The sequence below is a fragment of the Asparagus officinalis genome, chromosome 7, assembly GCF_001876935.1.
Source record: "Asparagus officinalis chromosome 7, Aspof.V1, whole genome shotgun sequence".
In the NCBI taxonomy this organism is placed as follows: Eukaryota; Viridiplantae; Streptophyta; class Magnoliopsida; order Asparagales; family Asparagaceae; genus Asparagus; species Asparagus officinalis.
In genome coordinates, this window is record NC_033800.1 from 73,286,768 (window position 1) to 73,293,558 (window position 6,791).

Here is a 6,791-nt window from a genome sequence, read left to right on the forward strand (position 1 = left end):
GAGAGAGAATACCTGGCACGACTCCAGCGCACAGAGCAGGCATGCCGGGGAGAGACGGTCGAGTCACGTCGGGACCTGCACGCCCTCACTTTGCACGCGCTCTTAGATTTCGGAGCCATTGTAAGAGGAAGCGGGAATTCTTTCCTTGGATGTTCCCGTTTCCGAGATTTTGAAAGCACGGTAAAGGTCCCGATATGGAGGAAAACGGCTGGATTTAGAAGGGGCGGAGTTGCTCACGTGGCGCACGACTGCGCTCCGAAATGGCGAAAACCCTACAACGAAACGAGGACCGGGGTGCCACGATTAAAACTCGACGGTCGATCACCTCAGTAACATCGAAGAACCGAGATTGGCGTTGGAATCACACGGTTGAGTCCGAGAACCACGGACATGGGGACGATTACGTCGCAGGGCGAAACGCACGAGGATCGCTGGCTGTCAAGTCAGATCGCGCCACGATCCAATGTCTTAGCTGGGAAGCCCGAGCGCTCTCGTCAGCAGATCGGCTGGGCTGCCATCTCCTCGTCTAGATCCGGTTCCGCCTACAAAAGGAAGGGTTTCGCCTGCAAATACTGGGCATAACCCCACGAGTCGCGTGAAGATTGGCTCTCAAAAATTAATTTCGCCTTGACGATGCATTCGCCCTCAAAGGTAAAATTAAGAACAAAGCCAAAAGAATGACCTTGCTTAAACGGTTGAAACCCACGCCCCAGATGGCTAAGGGTTAGAGCAGAAATCTTAGCATTAAGCCTAAGAGAAACTGTTCGACAACTCATCATACTGAGGAGAATAGTATGGCTAGCCCGATTCAAACGGTAATCGGTAAAGGCACATCAAACCCGTTGATAGCTGAGGGTTTGCTAAAAATCCTAAGAGAAATCGAAGGCACTTGCTTCGCCAACAATTTCTTCATTCAAAGTATTCCAGACCACACGCAAGCCAGTTCGGGTCTGAAAACTTTGAAGGGGGTCTTGTAGACGGTAAAAAATACCTCTATGGGTCTACAGGGAATTTGTCTACGAGAAGAGTTCGCACGCCCAGTTCTCTGACACGAACCTAAACCGCGTAGACGTCGACTGGGCTCAAATCCAGGTTCGCCTAACGGTCGACTCGCCAGCATGAGTCAGGAGCGATCAGGATGGCGGAAATTTGCTCTTCGCTCAACTCGCCTGCCCGAGTTCGGAGTCGAATCCGCCAGCAAGCCCCAAAACCGTCAGTACAGCTGGGTATCCACTACCCCACGTGCTGAGATGGACCTTCCCATCTCTCTCGACCCGAAGGGAGAGAGAGCACAGTACCCCAGGACCGTCAAACGGCCGCTCGCAGTGCGCACAGCGCGAAGGGACTGGACAGGTGTCGAGTCAACCTGAGCATTCATAAATGCGACTCACCTCGGCTGTCTGAGTCTGGAGGTGGATCCGCCGGCACTCGGCAAGCTGGCTAGACCCACTCGAGTACTGTACACCTACTTCACCACCTCTCCTGACCGGAAAGGAGAAAGCGTCGTGCTCAAAGCACGCCGGGCGGTCACGCACAGTACTGGTGATCGGACAGACGCCTCATCGATCTGCGGACTCATAAATGCGGTTCATTAATGCTGGTCAAATCCACTCGGATAGCAGTCGTTTGTTGCCTCACATACAAGAATGGGCCTTCCCATCGTAGGTGACAGGACATAAAGCACAATCCCTGGAATGACCGTTCATGGTTTCGAGGAACAGCTAGACGTCTCTGAAGAAGATGTGGTCACATCCCACAATTCAAGGAGGAGTCAAGTTGTCCTTCTCCCATTTAAAAGCCTCTTCCGGCACACTGGAGGGGGAGGTCGCAAAACTTAGAAGAAAAGAGTTGAGACCAAGCTCTCTGCACAATTTTTTTTTTTGCATTGCAGCACCACTGCTTAGTTCCGAGCTCCGATCGCCGGCGAACTAAACAGACCCGAACTCTCTCAAGTTGAGCTTCTACTGCGAACTGAAGCTCTCCAGCAACCTCATTCGAACGGTCCAAGGGAAGCAGACTCGACACGAGCATCGAGCGAAGCATCCTGTAGCCACCTAAAAGTCCCCACACAAAACAAAGAGGGCCTTCCCTCTGCTTCTGTTGTAACTATTTGGTCATTAGTTTGTAATAAGCTTTCTTATAAATACAAACGAAACTCCCTTTTTTCGGGAAATCAAATATTCACCCTACACACTTGTATCAACGCTCCTCAAGGAATCCCACCGGATAGAATTATTTCCTCAGTAGCTCTTTAAACTTGTTCCATGACACCGCCTTCTTTTCCTATTTGTAATAGGACTTCCGCCACGTTAATGCATGCCCTGAAAGCTACAATGTCGCAAAAACAATCTTCTCATTTGACGAGTAGCCATAAAGAGTAAAATAATTCTTCATACGCTCGATCCAATCATCAAGCCTTTTCATGTTCACACTCTCATCATAAATAGGAATCTCTACTCTAAAATCAATCTTTAGATTTTGGTAAGGACTCTTATCCTCTTGATGTGGAGTAGTCTTGATGGTCTCGACCTCCCCGTCGAAATATGAATCTTCACTCTCTCCATCGGACTCTACAAGTTTCTTCTTGAACTTCAAAGAAGATTCGCCCTTTTGTTCCCTCCATGGATGAGATGGACGAGTTGTGTGAGAGTCGATCCGATTGTTTTGATCTGTTTCTCCAACACATCAAGCCTTATTGAATTATCACATTCTGTCATTTTTTTCTTCCTTAATTTCTGGATTTTTTATAAGAAAATAAGAATCTCGCCTAGCTTCTTGTACTGTGATCAAGTAAGGGCCATACACAAGATTCCCCCTTCACAGGATCTAATCGCTTTGATACCAACTTGATGTGAGTCACCGTGCGAGCACCTTTGATCGCAGAATTATTAAAGATGGATTGAGAAGAAAACAATAGAAAACACAAGAACAATTCAGTTGGCGAAGGAAAATACATTTTCTAGATTATGAGTAATAAAAGATTACAAATCTCCCTCTCACAATCTCACTAGAATAAAGAACAATCTCTCTATTTTCTTTGAATACAATCTGATTGCATAGAAATCCTAAAACAATCCTATTTATATCCCTAACAACATGGATGACAATCTTGTAAATAAACAAGTCCAAACAAACCAGGAAAACACGTCAAAAAGAGTCTCAGACAACTTAGGAAACCCGATCCAGTCGACTAACACACATGTTGCGATCGACCGGCCAGAGGGTTGGTTTCAAACTCTACAGGCAAAAATACGTCCAGTCGACCGACCAGTGTGTCGCGGTCAACCGGCTAGAGGACTCATTCATCACCTTGTAGTGTGCACAAATCCGGTCGGCCGACCAGCTTGGTCGGGTCGATCGGCCAGAGCCTGAGCGCCAGTTCCCTGATTTTGTTGTCTTCTTGCTTTTGGCTTCTTTTGCCGCCACCAACGGCTTCATCCACGCCTCTATTCTTAATATACCATGAGAATCGTCTATCCTCAAGCTCCTATGAGGATCACTAAGCTCCCGAAATAGAGAAGAAGTTACACCCGTATCACACATAAACAGTTCAAATCTCACCATTTTTGGAGAAAATCTTAATCAAAGAACATAGACATGAATCCAAATATCAAGAATCCACCATGGCCAACAAAGAGGAAGAAGAAACCAAACTCTTCTCATGCCCACCTCCATCAAGATTTTCTTCCCCAATGCCATTAGTTTCCTTTCTTGCTTCTCCCTCCTCAACTACTCCTTCACCAAATCATGTTATTCCTCAACTTTACACAAAATCCACTCAAATTAATAAAATCTCATTTCATGAGTTTCTTGATTTTTGTAACTCCTAAGAAGCTCTTGAAACTCTACGAGTAGTGGCGAGAATCCCAACGAGCCACCGTCGCCTGGATCTCTAGCCAACTCAAATTCAAGTGGGACCTCGACTCCCATCTCTAAAATCAACGGGCCTAGTTTACCGCCGTCACCGATGAAGATCCCATGCTCTCTTGCTCCTACTATTATGGAATCCACAGTCGGGGAGGTGTGTTAGGTCTCATGTTCATGAGCCTATTGTCTAATCTAGTTTTGATGATTAGCAAACAATTTTTAACATCGTTTGTTGAGTGTTTGATTTTATTTGTTAGGTATTCTACACAAAGATCCTCAGTTAGAGGTTGGATGGACTTGCGCTTTCATGATTACATTCAAAGGAGGTTGGTGAAAATTGGAATGAAGCCGTCATAATTCTAGCCAAAGACATTATCGCTTCATCCCCGCAACCAAGATGAGCTTAATGAAGATTTTTATCTTGGGTATAGTTTTGTAGGTTAGGTGTTTACTTTGTGTGTTTATACTTCAAGCTCAAAATTCATGCACACACACATTAATTTTTAATTTATTGCCATTTTTAGATTATAGACATAACGACATGATTTTATATCTTTTCTCAAGTCTATAAATCTATTAGAATGTATTTTAAAACTTGTTTGGAATGAATTCATCAAAATCAAGTTTTAACGTTTTTCGTATTTTTTAACGGCTGCAAAATAAATGAGTTTTCACAATTAGGAAATGCGATTCAAGAAATTCCTTCTTTACCATGTTTATTTTTATGTATATAAATATTTTCCTAAGTTTTACTAATTTTGGAATTAATTTGTTATTTTTAATTAAATTTAGAAAATTAGTTTTTCGGGTTTCATGTTGTTTTAGCAAACCAGATGAGTTTTCACAAATGGGAAGTGATATTTAAAAATTTCTTCTTTAACATGTTTATTTTCATGTATATAAATATTTACCCAAGTTTTACTATTTTTAGATTTGATTTGTTATTTTTAATTAATTTTACAAAATCAGATTTTCAGGTGAACAATGTTTTCAGTCGATCGATATTGTTCATCAGTCGACCGACACTGTTTATTTTTGTCTATGCATGTTTTCAGTCGACCGTGAACAATATTTTTAGTCGACTGACACTGTTCATCATTTGACCGAACAAAAGCAACTTTTCAGTCTTTTCAGTTATCAGTCGACCCATGAACAGTGTCAGTCGGCCGATAACGGCTAGTTTGCATAGTAGCGACTAGTTTTGAGCTGTTTTTGTTAGAGAGACTATATATATGCCTCATAACTCATTTTGTTTGATCAAGAATGTTTATAAAATAGTTTTGCCAGCTTATTTAAAGAGTTTTTGAGTGTGTTTTGTTTATGTGAAGAAAGTTTCACAAAGAGGAGGATTTCAATTTCGGTTTTGAGGCGTTCAACCTCAAATCTTCATAACTACACCTCTTTGTTCAATTGGAGAAGTTTTCTTAAACTCTTTTCTTCTAGCAAATTTATATTTTGATTCTCATTCATAAGCTAGATTTATTTGAGTTTAATTTCATTTTTATTTATTGTTTCACAGACAACCATTTGAGCTTAAGTATTTTCACATATAGTTTATTTGGGTTGTGGGAGTGATTCATCAAGTGAGCTAACATTTTGTTATCATCCTTGTTAGAGAACAAATCCTTTATTTGTACTTAATTGTTGAGAACATGTTGTAATACACAATGATACTTAGAAGAGTGGTTGTGAGAAGAACATGGTCAATTCCAAGAGGAGAGACTTAGCTGTAAAAGCCTAGGGAGAGGTAGTAATTCCTAGCACTTAAGGAATGTGACATGGGTCGGCCAACACTTAGAGAAGTGTATTGTGTGATTGTCAATTTGTGGATTCTAAAAGTTTTTGGTGAGTTTTTTTAAGCCGAATTGTGTAGTTATTTGAGATATAGTGGAGAATCTCCTCGAGGTGAGGAGCAGAGACGTAGGTCGATGGTTGACCGAACTGCGTGATCATATTGTTTGTTTGTGTTTGGCATTGGCGTTCCTATATCTTGTGCTCATTGTTTATATCGCCTATTTGTCATATTGTGTATTATTGCATATCCTTGCACATAACTTGTTGTATATCATATTTGCTAGGATATTAGTTAATAAATTTTAATTTGGCATCAATAACGGATGAGATTAACAATTACCCTATTCACCCCCCTCTAGGGTACTTTCAAGGGGAGGGTGGTGGTGCAGAAGGCTGTCAGAGGTTCAAGAGAGGGACGAGCTCTGTCGTTTGTCAATTAGTGATAGGGTTGGAGCAGAGGAAAGAAATTGAATCGTTTAGGGCTTTTTTATTTTAAGTAGGAGGGAGGAGGGGGCATTTTTGGCTTTTCGTAAATAAAGTACACTGATGGGGGCACCCGTGAGCTAGGAGGGTTTGATTGCTTACAAAATTTAATTTTGTCGGTTAAACAAAATTTAATTTTGTCGTTTTTGGGGTGTCTTCCTAGTCTTGGGAGTGGGACAAATAAATTTATTAATTTGGGAGCTAGAAGTGGATTACAGTTGCAAGGAACAAGTGGATTACAGTTGCCCATTGGAAAGGCGATGCCTGCTGAAATGCTGGATGTGGTGACTCTGGTTTTGAAGTTTATTTTCTTCAAGTTAGGCGCATCAAGTACAATAATCCTCATTTTTCTAAGACCCATTTGAGAATATTTGGACTCGACACATAACTCATATATAAATAAATATAGAGATAACTGGATTGCAGATAAGGTTCAATGTAGCATGTTTAAATATGGATTATATCAACTTCAATGGTTTGCAATAAATATGTGCTGTTGCATGTCCTTATCATCATTCCTCTTCCAATTGTTCTCATGTATGAGTTGGTTTGGTGGGGCCAATCACAAAATAAAATATGACAATTAGTGACGAGTCTAATAATCAACTAAATTCATAAATCTTTCTTAATTAAATCCATAAAACATG